General features: G+C 36.9%; 1 protein-coding gene across 3 annotated transcripts in view; it reads left to right on the forward strand.

Moving 5' to 3' along the window:
• Positions 1 to 22,700, forward strand: part of tspan9a (tetraspanin 9a) — a 230,514-nt gene that overhangs the window by 78,238 nt on the left and 129,576 nt on the right. For 2 of the 3 annotated variants that reach the window (XM_051870806.1, XM_051870808.1), the window contains one exon: positions 10,365 to 10,420. The exons of the other annotated variant lie outside the window; for it this stretch is intronic. The gene's annotated coding sequence lies outside the window, so the exon portion shown is untranslated. The remainder of the gene's footprint in view (positions 1 to 10,364; positions 10,421 to 22,700) is intronic. 3 annotated transcript variants of the gene reach the window in all.

The raw sequence follows: 22,700 nt of genomic DNA on the forward strand, positions 1-22,700 counted from the left end.
TCATAATTGACTATTGATTCCTTTATGACATCCCTCACATAATTCCTCCCAGATATCATCTTCAATTATAGTATTCAGTTCCAGTTTCCATTTTCCTTTAATATCCCCTGTGTTTTGTATGGGATTTGTTATTAACCTTTTGTATAAATGAGATGCATGTCTTTTAGTTGGAAAGTGTTTTTATACAATATTAATAACATATTCTTATATTTTATTTCTTTTTCTATATGATTTGTGATATAGTGATATTAATTCTGCTTTTAAGACACGATTTTATATTTATGAAAGATATAATGTATAAGGGTATCCCTTTGATTGTGCTCTGTTCTTTGATAGAAGTAGAGTTTTAAATTTTATCCTTTCTTTTTTTTTTTTTTTTTTTTTTGGCCAAACAAATTTGCTAATTAATTTATGTAGTGTATTGAAAACAGAGATGGGTACACCTACCGGAAGAGACTGGAACAAAAATATAAATTTAGGTAGTAAGTTAATTCTTATCACCTCAATTCTACCTAGAATCGCCTATCTCTTTTTATATAATTTTTTTTTATGTTTTATTAGTTTATTATAATTTGCCTCAAATAGCTGGTTGGGATTAGGTGTAAGAACAATTCCTAAATATTTAAATCCTTGTTTAGACCAGTGAAATGAAACCACTTTATTTAATTGGGATGGCCATGTACCAGAAATATTCATTGCTTCAGATTTTTTGTCATTAACTTTATATCCTGAGACTGGTCCATATTCATACAGACACTGTGGATGGAACATGATGGGTTTTCTATGAAAGCAGTATGTCGTCCATAAACAATGCTATTTTATGTACTGTCCTCCCTTCAGTTTAAAGTTAACTTTATCCTTCCAATTGTTCCAACCACCATTACATATCAGTCATCCTTGTCTCAAAAAATGTTTATTCATTGTTATAGCAAACTGCTTTACTGAACAAAATAGCCACTCCTCTCCCCCTGTATTGGGTTTTTAATTCTGTTTGTTGTAACTAATGAAATTCAAAGATGCCATACTCTGTATAATGTAATATTGCAGCATACATTCCTCCTTGTTTTTATTAATATTTGTGTAAAGTGTTTATAAATATCTATGTAAAAAAACCTTTTAAAATTCTTGAATCTAGAGCCTTAAAGTCACGTATCGACAGTATTGTGTTTTCTTCTCCTCCTGTTGCTCCCTGGCCTTCTTTTCAGCTCTTTAATCTCTTTAATTCAGCTCATTATCTCTCTCTCCACAGTGTACCTCAATTTCCAGCTCTTCAATATTGTTATTGCATCTGTCAGTGTTGCAGAGGTTTTCTCCCCAGTGCTGAGTTTTTGTATTCACAAAACATCTTAAGGCTAAAAGTAGCTCCTAACTTGCTGGTATAGGAAAAACTACATTTTTGCTCTAAGAGTATTTCACAAAGCATTTTAGCGCTAAAACTAGCTCTTAAATCTGTGACACGCTAGGAGTAGTCAAGAGGACTCCTAAGTCACTAAGACAAAATCAAAAACAGTCCTAAAATGATTGTTAGGGCCAATCCGCCTTAGCAATCCACCCAAAGACACTGTACACCATAGCGATAGAGCCTTGGGTGCTGAGCCTTTTCTTCATAAATGCAATACATATTTTGATTTATAGATTTGAATCTACGATAAAACGCCAAAAATAAATCTTTAATAAGTAAATAAAAAATGCCTGATTACCTGTGGCATTTGTTTTCACTAGTTCACACTTACAAATGATCAAATAGAGTAAAAAATATATATATAATAAGCGTATTTAGTGTGCTGTCCAAGGGGATCGAGGACTCCGAGCTTGGAATTTTGCCCAAATCCAGAGTTCTCCTCATATCCCCAGCCAGCCGAGAGTGAGGAACGGGTTGGCGGAGGGATGCAGAAAACTGTCGAGGTAACTATGTGAGTCGGTTCTCGTCTGTGTATATATACCTCCACTCAAGCTGATTAGATCCTCAAGCTCCTCCAAAACTTTGTTTATAAAACATAATTTGTCACTTGAATTCTGCAATCTCTCGAGATGCAAATATGTAAGAGGCGGACAATTAGCTAAACATATAATAGTTTAATTAGTGACACTTAGCCTTCCTTTATGAAACCTTTAATTGAATATGGCAACATTTTTATTTTAAAACCTTTATTTGTATATGGCAACATGATACCTCATTCTACAATATTTCTATGATTAAATCGCTGACGACAGACTCCTCCCCATCAGCCAATCACTGTGGGCATAGTCCATAGCAACGAGGTCAACCCCGCCCTTTCTCTTAGCTTAAGACTTCTCTCTGTTCCTTAGTGAAAGTTGGTCAGCAGCTTTGTGAATAGGTTTTAAGAGAAAACTCTTAGCTAAGAACTTTTACTGCCATTTAGGAGAACTCTTAGTGATAAGATAAAATGTTTTGTAAATACAGCCCCTGGAGAATAGTCTTGGTCGAAGAAAATTTCCCTTTCTTGCAAGTGGATCCGACCCTGGCTCCATGCTTATCTAATGACCGCATCTTTCACCGCTGCATCCAGGAATCTTACGATTACCGATCTAGGGGGATCTGTTGAATCCACTGATTTTGACGTTAGATGTGCCCACTCGATCTTAATGTCTATTCCCGACGGTAGTACATTATTCAGCAACTTCTTCACAAATCTTGCAGTATCTTTTCCTTCACTTCCTTCTGATATCTGGAAGAATCTCATGTTACGTTTCATTCTATTTTGAAGCTCATCACACTTTGCGGTAAGATCCAAGTTGCAGTAAGTTTTTTGGTTTGTTTTTTTTTGTCAAGGAGCAATATGATCCTAAAAAAATGTCTGCTTTTGATAATGCTCATTTGCAATGAAGCAATAAGCCACACCAGTGTATGAGTTGGCAGAATTTCTCTACAATTAACACTATAGTTCAATCTCAACAATTCTCGAATCAACAGTACACTGATTCAATGATTCATAATAGTTATCGATTCAACAGTACACTGACACAGTTAAATGTAACGGATTTGTGAACAATAGCTACAACATTACACCACGACAATTCCAAACATTTATGTGTGTGCTTTATAGGTATTTAATAAATGTTATAAGATAATACGAGACTATAAAATGCTAGATTAAACATTTGCAACAATCTTACAATACTTTCACAATATATGTCACTCTCATCGAGTTTTCTTCTTTAAAGTTGTCTAAGCTCCAACATGAAAAATCATCCAGTTTCAGCAGGGCTCTTTCAAACATTCTCTGAAGAACTGTGTCATACACATGGTGTGTTGCACCTGACACGTAACAAACAGTTCAGTGAATCACATTGATTGGTTCATTTTCATTATTGGTCAAATCTGCCCAGAATGGATTGAATCAGACAGTGTTTCTGATTCACTTAAATGAATGAACTGAAGTCCAATTTTTAGTTTCACTTAATGAATCTGAGCTGATGATTTTAAAATAATTCACAATTTTAAATATCTCTGTAACTCATTTATATATAACACAGAGAGGAGGAGGATAATTAAAATAATATTTTCAGTATGGGAATAATGAATTTTATTCACAAATGTTGAGAATTATTATTATTATTATTTAATTTTGTCAATTTACATACTTTGGACAAACCAGTTGTATAAACACAGTAAATCAAATTTAGTTTACTCCAATTAAAAATAAATTTAGATTAAAACTTGCAAATAAAAAATAATAATGCAGTTGTTGCAGAGTTGAAACAAGTATGCTTTCATTCAACTTTCAGCCTAGTTGCAGACAAAGAAACTTAAATTTTCTTGTTGTCTAGACAGTCTATAAAAATGTAGTTATGTCTACATAAAATAATATGACGAAATGACTGACAGATAGAACGACAGAAAGATAGAATGGCAGATTGATAGTTCTCTGTCTGTTTATATGTCACTGTCATTCTCGTTTTGTTGTTTTATCAATCGATCATTTGGTCTTTTGACCGTTCTTTCTATCATTTTATCTCTCTGTCTGTCATTCTATCTATCCATCAATCAATCTATCGCTCTAACTTTTGTTCTGTCTGTTATTCTATCTATCAATGTATTGTTCTGTCTGTCCTTCTGTTGTTCTGTCTATCACGCTATCATTCAATCTGTCATTTTAGGAGTGAACAGATGCAGCGAGAGGTTAAAATCAGACAGGGGCTTTTATGACATCAGCAGTGGAGATGTCAGGATGGGTGAAGACTTAAGTTGGAGGAAGGGAGAGGAAGGAGCAGGAATGAGATAGGCACGCTGGTCCGCCGTGAGCTGCTTTTGTCTGCTGCTGATCTGCGTCAAAGAGGATTAGCTGTGTTATGACATTAAAGTTGAAACGACGTTATCATCTGTAGCTGACAGGCAGGATTTGCTCCCTAATCGGACTACTAATGCACAGGGAGGTGAGACATTGTTGCACTGTGATTGGAGGAGGATTTATTTATTTATTTATTTGTTCTATTTATACTTGAAGACCTGCCTTTTTTATTTACTTTATCCACTCAATGGCCGCGGGCCTCGGAACATTTCTATTGCGCTATAATCTCAAAGACCTATTGTGAAGAAACAACAATTACCACGTCCGTGAAATGGAAAGGGTAATTGTCCTCCTCAGCCTTTTTATTCAACAGTAAAATTTGAATTTAAATACATGCACAGTACCAAAAAAAGACAGCATTTTTGCATCAGCAAATACTTGAAGCGCTTTCTTCATTTAATCTCACTCTGAAGTTCTTTTCACCTCAGGGTTTACGACATTTAAACGGATGTCCTTTCTTCTCACCTTTTGGAATTCTTCGGCATGCCGGTGCTGCCTGGCCTGCTGCTGATAAATAGTCTTATATTTTTATAACTAATGTTTTTATGGTGGTAGACCACACAGAGGGCAAAGCAGCACCTTTTAAAATTTATCTAGCCTCAAATGGTGAAGGCTTCAGCCGAATGTAAAGCACTGTACCTCACGGATATCATTATACAGGCAATGGGGACACTCTAAATCACACACACTATAACCTTGACGTCTTTGTAAAGGCAATAAAGCTCTGGCTGTTTGTTTGTAGATGTATGGGGGTTTGGCGGTTGATTTTGGTGCTTCACATATCCTTGCAAGTGTATATAAGTTAGTGGCATGGGATTTTGTTTTCAGTTGGATATAGATCGATGCTTGTCCGGTCGTGTAAAGAATGACATTGGTGTGATCAAGAGCAAGAGCCACATAAAATGAGGTGTTGGGAAGATAAAGGACAGGAGATGTATTGTGTATTGATACTGTCACAGGCCAATAATACAACACAATACACCTTGTGAAACTAATGTTCATTTATTTTTACTACAGATGCAGTGAAGTCAATAGGCATTGAGTCTCCAGTAGTGTTGTCAAAAGTACCGACCACAATACCAAGTCTTTACTGAAATTTTAAAAATGTGACGCTTTGAGCACGATTGAGTGGATTGGCACCCCTGATTGGTAATTGTGTTCACACGCTCATCAGATATGTCTGTGTTTGGCTACACTGATCAACGCTTCAAAAACATGCTGTAAATAGACATCATTGATGCTCTTCACCGAGTGCTTGCACAGATACACACAGGGGCGTTTGAAAGCAGCCGTCTATCAGCGGAACGGTCCGCTAATAGACGGCTGCTTTCAAAAGCTCCCGCTTTTAAATTCAAACACTTCCGTGTGCTTTCAAACGCTCCTGTGCGTTGATCATTGTAGCCAATCACAGACATATCTGATGAGCACGTGAACACAAAGGCCAATCAGAGGAGTTTACGAATCTGCTCAACAGCGCTCAAAGCGTCAAAATTATAAAATTTCAGTACCGACTTGGTAGTGCGTCGGTACTTTTGACAACACTAGTCTCCAGTGATCTTCATGTTGAAGAGTTATGCATTTGTATACATTTGTACAATCTGACTCATATAAAAACATGTGATTTCTAGGTAAAATTACGCCATGAAAGTCCAGCCCTAAACCTGACCCTCCAGGAGAAATGAAAGAATGATATTCGTACTAATTCGCCAAATTATAATATGTGTTCTGAGAACAGTGCTTATGTAGAATGTTCCAAATGAGTCTCCTATAAGGTTCTAGGAAGGTTAGCATGGTACTTTTTCATGCTACACTTTGTATTGTGCCTACTACCTCAAATAATCAAATAATATTCTAAATACAGTTCTCCATATTCTTACTTAATTTGGTTTCTTTATAGGAGTAAAGCTTTATCTGACCCTCGAGTTTTCGAAAATGTACTGTGTTTATTTGTCACATGAAGTTAACAATATCACCCACCAGGCTTAATAACTGTATGGTTTAAACTGGAGGATGGGGAGGTTGTAAAACTACAATTTCGAAGTGCCACACTGGGTTACTGCAGGGCTATAAAGACACAGCAGCTATAAAAAACGTTTCTCTGATTTAGGCTTAGACTTAGCACAGATTTGTGCCACATTTTAGCAACAAAGTTTGCTAAGTTGCTTTTAAAACATCCAAGTCCTTGCATTAGTATGCTGTTTGCGTCTGACTAACTTTTGACTGAACTAAAGACCGTGATGCAAGCTTAAAAAAGATATGCTTAAAGCTTTTAAAGAAACAAACAAAATTGATTTTTTCTTGAGTCATTTAGCCAGGCTGAAACACTAATAGCTTTCCATTAAGTGACTTTGCCCTCTGACTGGAGGCATCGAAGTGCCATTTGGCACACAATTAAATAAATGAAAGTTTGTGTCAACACAACATTTGATTTATAAACAAGCATCATTTATTCTGAACGTGAGACCATTTGGGCTTTGATTAATTTGAATGCTCATGTTGCCATTGCTGAACAAATAAGCTGTGTGGCTTTTATGTGTAGGGGAGGGTGGGGTAAGATGTGTCTGCGTGTAAGCTGTGTCGGCCTATTAATCTAGCAAATGTGCAAAAAATTTGTCACATGACAATGTATGGAAAAAAGGTCCATCATTTACAGCTGCCTGTGACTGACATAAACTGATAAGGCATAACATTATGACCACCTTCCTAATATTGTGTTGGTCGCCCTTTTGCTGCCAAAACAGCCCTGACCCCCTTTTGCTGCCAAAACAGCCCTGACCCATCGAGGCATGGACTCCACTAGACCCCTGAAGGTGTGCTGTGGTATCTGGCAGCAAGATGTTAGCAGCAGATCCTTTAAGTCCTGTAAGTTGCGAGGTGGGGCCTCCATGGATCGGACTTGTTTGTTCAGCACATCCCACAGATGCTCGATTGGATTGAGATCTGGGGAATTTGGAGGCCAAGTCAACACCTCAAACTCGTTGTGCTCCTCAAACCATTCCTGAAGCATTTTTGCTTTGTGGCAGGGCGCATTATCCTGCTGTAAGAGGCCACAGCCACCAAGGAATGCCGAGGGTGTACATGGTCTGCAACAATGCTCAGGTAGGTGGTACGTGTCAAAGTAACATCCACATGGATGGCAGGACCCAAGGTTTCCCAGCAGAACATTGGCCAAAGCTTCACACTGCCTCCGCCAGCTTGCCTTCTTCTCATAGTGCATCCTGGTGCCATGTGTTCCCCAGGTAAGCGACGTGATGTAAAAGAAAACGTGATTCATCAGACCAGGCCACCTTCTTCCATTGTTCCGTGCTCCAGTTCTGATGCTCACATGCCCACTGTTGGCGCTTTCGGCAGTAGACAGGGGTCACCCTGACTGGTCTGCAGCTATGCAGCCCCATACGCAACTACGATGCACTGTGTATTCTGACACCTTTCTATCAGAACCAGCATTAACTTCTTGAGAAATCTGAGCTACAGTAGCTCATCTGTTGGATCGGACCACACTGGCCAGCCTTCGCTCCCCACGTGCATCAATGAGCCTTGGCTGCCCATGACTCTGTCACCGGTTCACCACTGTTCCTTCCTTGGACCACTTTTGATAGATACTGACCACTGCAGACCGGGAACACCCCACAAGAGCTGCAGTATTGGAGATGCTCTGACCCAGTCGTCTAGCCATCACAATTTGGCCCTTGTCAAACTCGCTCAAATCCTTACGCTTGCCCATTTTCCTGCTTCTAACACATCAACTTTGAGGACAAAATGTTCACTTGCTGCCTAATATATCCCACCCACTAACAGGTGCCGTGATGAAGAGATAATCAGTGTTATTCACTTCACCTGTCAGTGGACATAATGTTATGCCTGATCGTTGTATATTCCTTAGAGAGTAAGGATTGTGTCCATCACAGATCACTCATACACTCATCCTCCTGCTCAAGGACCTATTAACCCACTGCTAATCCTGGAAAGAATCCGTGTTCCCATTCGATTTAGAACACTAGCTTTTAACCTGCACCAGATAATATCATTACTTACACATTTCATTATATCAGAGTGTCCATTAGAGATAGGCCTCACTCATTAAACTCTCCTATTTTCGGTTTCATTAAGTGAGTTTTAAATGGCTGTTTCACTCACCTGTAGCCTAATCGCTCTTTGAGTGATAAAGGATGGATTAATCCACATGATCCTGGAGCGAGGACATTGCTTCATTACACCACAATCTCGAAAATAGCATTATGTCAAATGTGATATTTTTCCTTGAATCAATTTTTCGAAGACGGCCACATGAGGTTGTCCCAGGTGGTGCGCCTGAGAGTGGGAGATTATGTGATTCTGATGTAATAATACTGAAGTCTTAGTAATGAAATTACAGGTGTGCATGTGTGTGCGGTGTGGTGACTGTTTATCAATTGTGGCTTTCCAGCAATGTTGCTCATATGAATAGTGGCTGGACTGATAACATTTTACTTTTTTAGTCCGCACAGAGAAAAGGACCACAGCAGCTGTGACAGGTACTCAAAAGCAGACGTGCATATAAATACAAAGAGGAAAAAGTTGAAGCAAAATGGCGCAGTTTCTGTTTTAAACTTTAGTGAGCTGTCTGAAGTCATCATGCTCTCGACAGCAAATGCTGTTGCAGACGTTAGGCAGCAGAATTATGGTGTCTTCTAAGATGCCTTATTTTGACCAAATACAGAGGCAGCACCACATGTATGTATGTCGCATCTCTCTGGTTGCGTCTATATCTGGTATACATATTATTCAAGAACAATAAAACTCAATATTTTTCATTATATTTTATTTTATTTCATTTTATTGCTTATTTGAGTATACTTTGTCTTATACTTATGTGTCTGCCCATTTAAAAAGCACCTTTGCCAGCTAAAAGGTATCAAATCACATAATTGCACCCCAGTTAAACTATATGAAAATAGATAAAAAGTATATCTCCTGGTATAGAGCTACAATTTTACTATTAAAAAACGGAATAAAATAAAATATGTAGTGTCTATTTACGCTAAGTGCAAATAATGTCCCTTGTTGGCAAACACTATTTACACTAGCTCTGCCCACCAATGTCTGGTTGGGCCACTCAAGTTTTAAAAAAGACGCGCAGAGTTCAGCGTCTTCAGTGGCGCAGCAGTAGCGAGTAAGGTTTGCAGACTTGGCTTTAAACGCGATCAGCGCAGGTTCGAATCTGCATTTTGCCGAGCTCGCATTTATTTTTAATAAAAAAGTGGAAATAAACTGCGAACGAGTGTTTAATAATATTAAAAGTGTTTATTGGGTAGGGTTAGGGGAAGGTGTAGGGAGGGTTTTTATTCTCCCAATAAGGCAGCATCCATTTAATAATTTTAATAAATATAACAATTTAAACTCTGATATTCTTGCATCCTGATGTACAAAAATACTGAGGTGCAAATAGTATAGAGGTGCCAATATAAAGTATAGATAGCATCTAATTACTTTTTACTCTTATTGCAAAGAAATGATACTTTTACATAGTGTAAATAGAATCTATCGCTATATTCACCTAGTGTAAATAGCATATCGCTAATAAAATGCTGCTATTTTCACTTACTGTAAATAGCATCTATTGCTAAGAAAATATGCTATTTTCACTTAGTGTAAATAGCATCTAATTAAAATGTACACTTAGTGCAAATAGCCCCTGCCAATAAAATAACCTTTGAATACCAAGAAGCCACAACATTTTTTTTCCTATTTGTGTTAAATTTTATGTTATTTTTTTATGTCTTTTCTGAGTAAGCGTGATAAAAGCTAAAATAAAAATCATGTCAATTAATTTTTAGCTATTAATAAATAAATACATTTTAGCTGAAAATGTAATGGTTTGAATTACATTTGCATTGTATTGTGACACTAATACGCGTAGCTCTGGGAGTCATTTGTGTCCAGCGTCACCCCTGAATCTACTTGTGCACACTGTAATCAATCTATGAGAAATCAATTCAAAATCATTTAGCTGAACTCCATTTGATTTTCCCTTCACTGTTTTTTTTTTTTTTTTTTTTTTTTTTTATATAGGAGCAGCTGATTGAATTGAGACCTGTGAATAAGAAGGTGAAGGACCCCTTTGACAGGTAAATTAAAGACTCTGGTGTTTATGTTTTCTTCCTTAATTAATAAGCTATTTAATGCAAGTTTTAGCCCATCCTGGGATCTCTGCAGACCTGACATTGCAGTTTCCTTCCTCAATTCCTTGGCTCTCATCCCACATCCTCTCTGGAGTCTTAACTTCCCCTCTCTGTGCGTGTGGGGTGAAGTCAGGTTAACACTTGAGGTGATCTGGAGATGGATGAATCTGCCGCAGTTTGTTGGCTTTCATTTTTGCCACTGCGGAGGAACGATCTGATCTTCCATCACTCTTTTTTTCACGTCCCTCTCCTTCACCTCTATTTCCGTTTCTCCGTCAACACAACACACTGTGTGTCTGTGTATTTGTGTGTTTGTTTTTACCGAGGAGCCTGTTTGTTGGTTTTTGGTGTATGTGATTTTTGTTTTTTGTCTAGCAAGGTCACTGACAGAACAGATTAAAAGCCTGTTGTTCCTCAGGGAAAGAACAGAAAAAGAACAAAAAAACTGTCTGTCTGTCAGAAGGATTGACTCGCTTGTCATACACAGGTATTCTCTCCAGCAGTTCCAGTTCTCTCTCTGTGTATGAATCACAGGCTTTTTTTTTTTTTTTTACAGTGTTATTTTGGGTGATTCAGACACCATGCCCTTAGTTGTAAAGGTGATGCGTGTATTTTTTTTATGATATGTATAAATTAGCACTTTAATTTATGTTAATTAACTGTTAATTAACATTTAAAAAAAAAAAAAAGTAATGAAATGAACATATGTTCTAATTGGGATCTGAGAGGTGATAATGTAGGTTAAAAACTATTGCAGCACATTACTTGATGACTTTTCCTAATTTGACTTAATTGTAAATAAAATTCAAATTCAAAAACTAAATTAAATGGGCTTTGACTAGGTCAGATGTAATTATTAAAATGATTTAAAGTGCCCCTATTATGCTATTTGAAAGGTTCTTAATCACATTTTTCAATGATTCTCAAACGACTCGTCCGATGCTTCAGTCTCTCTAAACCCCTCCTTTCCTCGAGCCTACTCTGCTCTGATTGGCCAGGTGGCGCATTCTGTTATGATTGGTCTGCCGCTTACAGCACCTGTTGGAAGCAAAACCAAAGAATATCCACTAACAAGAAGTGAAACTCAATAGAACGTTCCATTGCAACACCAGCGTCCAGCAGCAGCTCTGCATTTCCGCCATTTTGGGGTGAAAGCGACTCCACTAGTTTCTATGGCAATATCAGCTGCTTTGTTAAAAAAAAAAAAAAAAAAAAAAAAAAAAAAAAACATACATTAAAGCTAAAATCCAACCTGAATGATGACAACACAGAATAAAATACTATCGCTAGTGATCATCAATTCTTTTTAACAGTTTATTTCACAGATTTTGTGTTTAAGTCTTCCACTTTTTTTCACAAAACCTTTGCTCTCTAGAAACCAAGTCAGTTTGGGTTAAAATTCTTTGAAGTTCAAGTATTAGCATTATAAACACTGAATAAATACCAACATATGAAATTAAATTAAGGACATGCATCAGAAAATTGGGAATGTTGGACAATAAATATATAACAGAACATAACAGCTTGACACAGCAAACTGTTTTTGCAGTGTTATATTAATGTCCATTAAAGCAAGACTATGTAAACAAAAAGCACAGCCACTGTGTCCAAAAGTGGCAATTATGGGATAACAGACACAGCAATGCATCATGTTTTATAAGATCATTATGTTTGTAGCGTGATCCAGGGGATTAAAACGTATTTCAGACCTAGTGGAGTAATTTACTATTACTATATTACTCCACTAGGTCTGCCTATATACGTTTTAATCCCCTGGATCACGCTACAAACATGATCTTAATTTTATTATTTATTAATTTACTATTAATAGTAAATATGTAAAGTTGCATAATATGGAAATACTCAATAAAGTAAGCTAACTACGTTACCTCAGATGTGTAATGGTTGGATTCCACAACTGATCACATAAAACATAGGTTAAGACAATACAACATTTACTGTAGGTGTCATAAAATTTACCGAATTTGAGAAATTTTCTATTCCGTTTCTGATTTGGCTGTGAGATTCGCCGATTTTGGGTGCGTAAGATGTGATGGATTCTATTGTCCAGTTGGCATTTTCACCCCAAAATGGCTGCCGCTACCGAAGCGCCACATCGTGGCTGTTACCCAAAAAGTATCAGAGTTTCGCCTCTTGGGTTCTATACTCTTTGGCGAAACTCCCATTACCCAGACAGAACTTCAGTTCCAGTCTGGAGGCTTTCGGAGCACAGCGATTTTACACACTGACAGTAATGATGGCGTCAATTTTACCATATCAATCCGACCGCGAGTCCGATGATGAACTATTGGAAGAATTAGTTATTAAACCCAAACCTCCATCGCAAAGACGACTTGAACAGGAAGTTTCTCAGTGATACACCACTCAGTTTGACGTTCATCATGAGATGTTGCAACTGTAAGTGTATGTCCATCAACAAACTGATGTTTGTGAATATTTCGAATTTATTGCAGTGCACATGAGGAACTGTATCATTTAACTGTATCAATAATAGTGCCAACATTAGCCGAGCACTAACGTGGACACAATTTTAGGTAATAGTGAGCCACAGATAATTTGCTGAAGTATTTCAGTAAGACAGTAATAACGTGAGTTAGCCAGTTAGCCGGAGATCAAAACTACGTAAATTTCCACACCCAGTAGAAAATATAAACATCAATAATTAATCGTACTTACAGGCTGTGATTCTGAGGAGCAAGTTGGTCCAAATAAAGTCAGTACGGTCCCATCTTTAATAAATAAGCATTTTATAAATCCCATTTAGACCTCATGGAGATTTGAGAAGCATTCGTGAAAATGCTATTCTGCAGTTGTATCACTGGTAATTTCAACCACTGACTCTTCACATCCTCATCCTTTGGAAGTGTTTAGAAAGAGCTTTTGTAGAGCAGAAAACAGTGTCTTCTCGACATGTATACAACATGAACCAGCTACAGCGTTTGAAGGTGGGTCAAAGTATCTGTTTGCGGGCAGCAAATGAAGACTGTAGGCACGTATTAGGCAAATGTGTTACCCAGTGACGTGTAGCCGTCACAGAAGTGGGATTTGAATTCCTAACGATTCGTTTAAAGGGTTCAGAGTCGATTCTTTCTTTTGAGAGACAATAACGGCGCTTTCGGCTTTACAACTTTGCAGATCGTTTACATTCACAGACAGCTACATTACACATTGCATGAAAGGTAATATTCGAAAAAGCATAATAGGAACACTTTAAGGAACAATATTTCAATGTTATTATGATTATTATAATAAATGTATACAATGTGTTATATTATTAATTAATATAATTAATCATGTAACTATTGATAATTAATATTTTAATAATTATATAATTTATATATAATGGTTATTATAATTGGTTCTTTGACCCCAAGCGCAAAGTTAATCTGAACAGAACATAATATAAATATAAATATATGAAATGTAAATTCAAATTATAATTAATAATTTAAAAATATCGCCCAAATCTCTGGAATGCTTGATTATGATTGGTCAGTGTTGGCATTTAGTTGTCAAATTATTTGAAATAATGTCTGTCGTCCAAAGGCAGACTGGCCTACTTGAAAACAGCTTTTATATTTGCAAGTAGCACATATTACAAACTTTACCTTTACAGAGGCTTTATTTCTCTTGCATCAGACCACAGTGCAGGAAAACACTGCATATGATTTGAATGTTAATGTGTTTAGTGTTTGTACACTGGACGGTGGTTCTTCAGAGAAAAACAGAGATGATTTATAACTGAAAACCTCAGGACTGCTACACATATAGGGTTTATAGAATACATGGCACAAACTGTCTGTTTTTTTTCCCACTTCAGGTTATTTACAGTTTTATTCAAAAAACAAATGCTATTTTCTGTCATTTGTCAATCTGAGAGAGATTTAAAGCTAAACAAATAATGTGTGCAGTGCTTTCATTGTGCCATTTGTATGTCAGTGATGTGACAGAAACTACATAAATTGACAAGCTCAAAATGTGGTTGCGAGTCTTGAAATTTTAAGCTGAAAAATGCAATAACTGCACCGCAGCAACATGCAATCACAGTAATCGCATGGCAGTTATGTAAAGGTTCAGTTTGAATAATAATATTGTGATTATATTTTGCTATAATAGCATTTCAAACTATAAGTGTCAGGGACTAAAGTACTTTTACCTCTCAAGAGATAAAAAAAGATTGCATTACAGTTTGGTTTATGGAAATGGAGGAAATGGAAAACACAAAGATGAAGGGGAAACATCAAACAGGTATAGAATGAAATCAAAAGATGTTCACCTCACTGAAAAGGGGTTTTGGTGTTGAAGTAGTTCACATTAAGGAAAGCGTGTAAAGGCTTGATGTGGGGCAAAAAGCCTGATTGAGTGAACTGCATGTCCAATCACTGCAAACTGTCATTTCATATCTCCACAGATGAGTCAGAGTCCTTCTGCCTCAAGAATCAGTTTGAAATCAGTCATTATGGTTTTACCTCAAGTGAACCAGCTGGAGACACTCGCTCCTTCCCTCTGTATTTTGTATGGATAAAGCAATGAGGAATTAAATTAAAATCGAATGGGATTTGAAGATGCAGAAGAATCGAGGTTGAATGCTTGGGGAATGATTTATGCCCCTTTGTGCTGCCACTTGAAAAAGATGCCCACATCTTTGAGATCGTCATGCCTCAGCCTTTAGCTTTGAGGTTGGAAGCATGCATTCTTTCAGTTTGTATTTTTTGTCTGTCTAGAAAAGGTCAGCATCATTTTTCCACCTAAGGTGTAAGGTGTACAGACATTGCTAAATGAGCAGCTCACAAAGCATTACGCCCACCTCCCTATTTTTTTTTTCCCCCGAGGACCGTATTGCCACTAACTGTTAGACAGGTCTGTGGGATCATCTGAAACCACTGTGCTTGCTTTTACATCATATGTTGTAGCCTATTGTTCAGAAAAAAATAACTAATTAATCGTACATTTTTTCTATATTTTTATATTGTAATAATTTCACAGTTACTCTCCAAATTAATGTAGAAACAACTAAACAACAAAGGCAGTATATAGTATATTTTAAATATTTGTTTAAAGGGATAGTTCACCCAAAAATGAAAATTCTGTCATCATTTACTAACCCTCTGGTTGTTCCGAACCTGTATACATTTCTTTGTTATGTTGAGCACAAAGAAAGATATTTTGAAGAATGTGGGAAACTGAACAGTTCTGGGGCACCATTGACTTCCATAGTATTTTTTCCTACTATGGAAGTCAATGGTGCCCCAAAGTGGCCTGGTTACAAACTGGTTACAAAATATCTTCCTTTATGTCCAGCAGAACAATGAAATTTATACAGGTTTGGAACAACTTTAGGGTCAGTAAATGATGACAGAATTTTCATTTTTGGGTGAACTATCCCTTTAATGGCATCTTTTTATGAATGAAGGCCAGTATCACTCATACTAATACTGGTACTGATGTCTCTATGATTTTTTTTTTTTTTAAACATTAATCATAGACATTCAAAATTACAGTATAACTGAAAGCTATCACTTTCAACATTTATTAGGCTTTAAAAAATTACTTTTAATTTAAGTGAACTTAAAACAATCTTCACATTAACCCTTTTATACAGTTTTTTTTCAACTACTTACACTCAAAATCCTTACTTGTCACACAATTTCCGAAACCTGACACTCAAACACCAGAACCACAAACCAAATCTGCAAAACCATACACTAATTCTCAGCCTTTGACTCAGTTTTCAAATTCATAAAACACTTTATGCAAAACACAACACACAATTCTCTATGTAACACACAAAAATCTAACAGGAAGTATCTTGATTGCCTTTTTCAAACACAACCATTGCAGATGCTGTGTTAATTGCGTTAAATAGTTTAATGCGTTAAACTGAAAAAAATAATTGCATGCATTAACGTGTTAATTTTGACACCCCTATGTGTGTGTGTGTGTGTGTATATATATATATATATATATATATATATATATATATATATATATATATATATATAATTGCTGAATTTTTTGAGGTATCGGCAAATATCATATCTCTGGATCGGAGAATCGATAGAATATGGTCATACAGAATAAGTCTTTAAAATGTGCTTTATTAGCACTAATAAACAGCCAATGCGCATTGGGTTTCCATGTTTTATGGGGACTTTCCATAAATATAATGATTTTTGTACTGTACAGACTGTATAGTCTATTCCCTATCCCTGAACCTACTCATCACAGAAAACTTTCATTCTGTATGATTTATAAGTTGTTTTTCTAATGGCCCCACAAGGTCAAAGATTCACATAGCCATTACCAGGACCCCCCCAACACACACACACACACACACACACACACACACACACACACACACACACACACACACACACACACAATTATTTTCAAATACAAACATAGTAGGGATGAATGTTGCAGGTGCTGAAGTGGTGCATCACATTAGCAATTTTTATGAGCCCTTTTCTGAATAAATATTTGTTTGTGGAAGCACGTTTGTAAATGCTGCAAGTCACTGCTATTCTATTTCTGAAGATTTGTCTGCATCGACATCATTTGCATAAAAAACATCTGATTGGATGAGTCTTAGTCAAATATGTGCCTTAAAGGTTTGGGAAATTGGAGTAGCTCAAACATCCAGTGTGCTAATTGATTTCTGCTGAGTGCTTTTGAACCGCCTTTTAGATTTGCACATGAAGTGCTTTGATGTATTGGGCAGTGCAGCGATTCATCAAAATCAATCGAAGGGCCTTCAAAACATTTGTAACTGGATTTGGTTTATGGGGTCACTAGTTGATGAGCTCTGATATGGGCAATTATTGGTCTGGATGTGTCACTCATTGGCTTGATGTATCTTATTATATTTCTTCTGTCAGCTTTGATATCAGACAGAATGTGGAGTTACTGAGTGAAATGTGGAAATTTGTGGAATGGTTTTATTAAAGCCCTGGATACACTGCACGATTTTAGCAATCCAATAAGACCATTACTTTATCACACTGTGCGACATGGATCTACTAAACTTGGGTACGACATGCATGTAGACTGTACGATGATGACACCTATTGACTCGTAGGCTATGATGTTTTATGAAGTTTCTATAGAAGAATAAAACGTCATCAGCATGCGCTAGTGTTAAACAAAACACTATGTTGAATCACACTTTGGCAGTTGTAGTTTTTATGTGTGCTGAAAATAAAAAGGAAGCGGCAAAAGAAGAAGGGAAAAGAGCTTGAGGTAAGCAGTTTTAAGTTTTAGTACCATGTCCCGTTGATTTCATGTCACATTTTTATTGGCTGGTCAGTAGACGTAGGTCGTAGCAGCAAACACACTGTGCGATGATCATGCTGAATTTCTGACACTGTTAGAAAATGATCGTAGGCTATCTTTGGTCGCAAGACCGGGAAAACGGCCGTCTTTGAACCTCTCTCACTGTACGACATAGGACCACCGATTAAGAGCCACGATCACAGAAATCGCCACGATTGTTTCACGATGGCAATGTTTCGTCTGGGACAGCCAAAAATCGTGCAGTGTATCCCGGGCTTAAGACAACAATTCGCCGCCTTGCAGTTGTGGGAATATGTGCATGTATGGGTTACAAAAGTCTGAGACCTACTGAAAATACTTCCATTTAAAATCTTTTTAATTTATTGATTTTTTTTTTTTTTTTTTTTTTTTTTTTCATTGAAAAATGTAATTGTACAAATGTGTGTATGTTTGTGTGTGTAAGTTTTGTTCGAGATGTTTTTGAAAGAAGTCTCATGTGTTCAACAAGGCTTTATTTTGGTGATTTATTAGCAGCATTACTAAAGTCTTCAGTGTCACATGGTCCTTCTCGAGAAACATTTCTTATCAATTATGAAAAAAAAATTGTGCTGATTATTATTTTATTTATATTTTTTGTGTCATACATTTTTTTTCTTTTACAAGATTCTTCAATAAATACAGTATTCAAAAGAACAGCATTTATATGAAATGGAAATCTTTTGCAATAATGCAAGTCTTCCCTGACACTTTTGATCAGTTTAATGCACCCTTACTGAATAAAACTTCTGTGATCTTGATTTGAAAGAGCATCTGACCTTTGGTACAGTGTTCACATCATCAACATCACAATTTCACATCATAATTTGCTTTGTTTTTGCCCATGATTAAATGTGGTTTTAAATTGCTGATTTTGAATGTCTCACCCACAACGGGAAAGAAACTGGAATCATCCTCAGTTTGCGTCTATACTTACTTATTTCATACAAGATTTCCAGGTTAATAGTTTATTTGTTTTATCTTGATTAATTCTCCTGTTATCCAATGTGATATCGTTTTCCTTTGATCATTTAAATGAACTGATTGAGAGGTCTGGCAATTAAACCCTTTCATTAAGGTGCGCGAGATGGAAAAACTCAGTTCATGTCTGCTCAGAAATGACGTCAGTAATGTCAAGTGATCAAAGCCCCCAAGTCTACTTATGAAAAGCATCAACCATATCAACTATATTCTGAGTGGTCAGCTATGACTCTTTTATACTTCCTATTATAGGTTTTCAATTCCCTGCCCTGCCTCCTTGCCGAGCTTAATTTGTTCTTAATAGATTTAATTTGCTTTGGAACATGCTCAGCCAGACCCAGCAGAATAATTATGACGTGAATGGTTGGTGGTACAATGGAGCCGATGTGTAGGATTGAGCCCCGCTCACCCTGTGGTGATGGAGATGGAAGAATGAAAGCACAATTGTCAGAATTGACTTACTGCTGTACTGATGTTATTTCGCTCTCTCTCTGTCTATCCTCCCATCTCTCAGTGTTCTCCTTGATTCCATCTTGTTGGCAACATAGAGAGCCATTGGCCATGTCCAGAGTCATCACCGTCTAAATGTCCTGATAGATTCAAACTGATGCACCATCCATCAGAAAATGTATTAAATTGCTCCTGCCAAGACGGACTTGAATAAGGAGATAGACATACACACAGTCTAACTTGAGTGACATTTTCTGTCCAAAGACTACCTTATACTAGGGATGAGAACAAACATGCCCCTGCAAACTTTGAGCCAAGCGTATTTTAAAGAGTAAGTTCACCCAAAAATGAAAATTCTCTTTTTAATGAAATCTAAAAGCTTTCTGTCCCTCCATTGACAGCCTACACAACTACCACTTTCATGGCCCAGAAAGGTAGTAAAGACATCATTAAAGTAAACCATGTGACTCCAGTGGTTTAACCTAAATTTCATTAAGCGATGCAAGTGGTTTGTTTGAATCTCCATATAAATTTCCAACCCGCGTTCACGAGAGCATGTGTGTTGACGCGAGAGCAGACGTTGTTGCGTGAACGCTCATTGGACATTTTGTAATTTGCATTTAAATGTTGTAAATAAAGTGTTTTTTTTTTATTCTTTATTTTTTTTTAAGTGCTCGCGCGTCGGATACTCACAAAGTACTCGCATGGATTACTTTAATGATGTCTTTACTCCCTTTCTGGACCTTGAAAATTGTAGTTGCATTGGCTGTCAGTGGAGGGATAAATATACTTTTATTCCTCCATTGGGGGTTAAAACTATTAAATATACTTGAATACTCCATATTAAATATACTTTTTTTTTTTTTTTTTTTTTTTCCTGGTGCCATTTTTGGTGGTCCTTTTGGGTTACACTTTATTTTAATAGTCCACTTTAGACATTAAGTGTATATATAAACTATAAGTAACCTTGCAACTGCATGTCAACTAACTCTCATTAGACTATTAGTAGACTGTTAGGTTAGGGTTAGGGTTAGTAGAATAAGTTGACATGTACTTGCAAAGTTACTTATGGCTCGTTTCCATGGAGTGGTACGGTTCACAATACCATACACAATTATAAAACCGTACTGTACCACTTTTTTGGGACCCTTCCTTTGGGATACCTAGCACAATAGTACCAATAGTACCAGTACCAAAAGGGTGGAGCTCCACTCACTGCAGAATGTTGATTAGTTGACAGAGAATTGTCACTTGCGCGTGCTACAAGGGGAAATACAACACAATACCGTTGCAACACAATGTGTATGTTTTGGCTGTTTTTCCTTGCACCCTTCAGCCTTTGTTCAAACAAAGCTGAAATATGTCCTCCATTGTTGTTTACTGTCACTTTCTTCTTCACGCGAGAATGATGTTGATCGCTACTTTCTGCCATACACCACGCCTATCAAGTAAGGGTACTGTTGGCGTTGGAAACGCAAGCCAGATCAGGGTTTAACGTCCCAAATCTGAACTGAACCGTACAGCTCGGAGGAAACGAGCCATTATAGCCAGTAGAATGTCTGTTTGAGGACTATCAAATTAAAGTGCAGATATTAAGGAGACAGTCTACTAATACTCTATGACTGGTAGTTGACATGTAGTTTTAAAGTTACTTATAGTTAGTAACATGTATAAAGTTCACTATCGACAGAACTCCCTGCACACTTGTGTTGATTTATCTTTACTACTCTAGTCAGAATTACCAAAATGCACATCCATAGCTTCTACCATCGGCAGGATTTTAAATTATCAACAGATTTTAGATTTTCTTTTTTATACTCACCAGAGACATTCATAATATTCCATTTGTGTGTGTGTGATTGTCATTCAGGGCAGGCACGAGTACAGACCTGGAATCCATGTAGCATTTCAAGCAGCGGTGAGAACATACAGATCGAGTGATTGATGACTTCCACACTCTGTAAAATGATACCCCCCACCTCCCACCTCACACCTCCCACCTCACACCTCACCATCATACCTGCGATATTGCATTGCAAATTGTCTCTGCATTGCTAATGGGGTGAATACAGCCATAAATCCCAGATTCCTTTAGCACGTAGCATGTTTGTCATAGCTGTTTGGTGAACACAGGCATCAGTCTATGTTGTCACAAACTCAGAACATTTTTTTCAGTGTAGCATGGATTAAAACACAAATTAAATTCAGTGTTGTGCTCTGTTTGCTGTCAAGAATGCGTGTCTATGCAATCATTCTCATCAAGGAGAGATCTAGTCATATGCCCACCGTCTGCTCACCATCCAAGGAACAGGTGTTTTAGTTCAGCATAAATGATTTTGAGCAGTTGGATGATCATTTACACCTTTACCTCTTGCATTTATTAGTTCTTTGGTACTGAGAAAAGAAAACGTTTTCACATGAATAAGAGTAGAAACATAAATTACATTACAAAAAATGATTTTGATAAAAGGAAAACAATATTATCAATTATGTGCTGTTAGTTCTCACTAAATAAATAAATGAGAAATAAAACAGGATTCAGTCTTATTTTACACCAAATTAAAAGAATAAAGATTTAAAAAGCCATTTTAGTACAATTAAGATTTCACAATTGGGTCGCTTTAGTTAACATTAGTTAATGCATTACCTAATATTAACTAACAATGAGTGTGTGTATGTGTGTATATTAAATTGTTTATACATCATGGTAATAATTATTTCACTTTAAACACATACACACACACACAAAAAAAACAGTCTAGAATCACCATTGAAAATGAGAATTAAACGTTTTCCTCCTTCAGACTGTAGGGAGAAATGTGACCTGAACATGTTTTTGTGAGATTGAGCCTTGAAGCATCTGATCTGGTAGTCATGTTAAGTTGTAAAGGAATTCTGTGGACAGTATTGGGAAAGGCTTCAAATACTTCGAAGTTATGATTGGAATACTAATGGTGGCTGAAGATGCAACTGGCTTTGCAGTTCTCACCCTCGGGGCCAGTGCAGTGAGACTGAAGTGAGAGTATATGGCTGCATTAGAGTGCTGCTACCTCTTGTAACCTTGAGGTTTGTTGGGAACTTGGTGCACAGCTTTGCTGCTGTGTGTTTAGACATAACTATAAATATAAGGCTGATGGCCACCCAAGAGAAAAGTCAGGCGGTGTGGTCGATGAACTTGAGTACTGCATGTTGGTAAATAAACACTCTGCTCATAGGTACACAATATACACATGATGTTTCCCCCTCTCCAACACAATAGCTGTAGGTGTTTTTTCTGTCTTAATTTTTTATTTATTTATTTTTGCTTGTACACATCAGTGCTATGCGCACAAACAGTCAAAAAGACAATGCGAAAGATGGACAAGGCCATTTTTTTGACAGATTAGGAGTTTTCCAAAACCTGAAGAGATGCCTTCGTATATACAGTATGCATCTGCATTATAAGGAAGCAGTCAAACTGTCATGA

Source organism: Ctenopharyngodon idella, chromosome 18 (genome assembly GCF_019924925.1).
Source record: "Ctenopharyngodon idella isolate HZGC_01 chromosome 18, HZGC01, whole genome shotgun sequence".
NCBI lineage: Eukaryota > Metazoa > Chordata > Actinopteri > Cypriniformes > Xenocyprididae > Ctenopharyngodon > Ctenopharyngodon idella.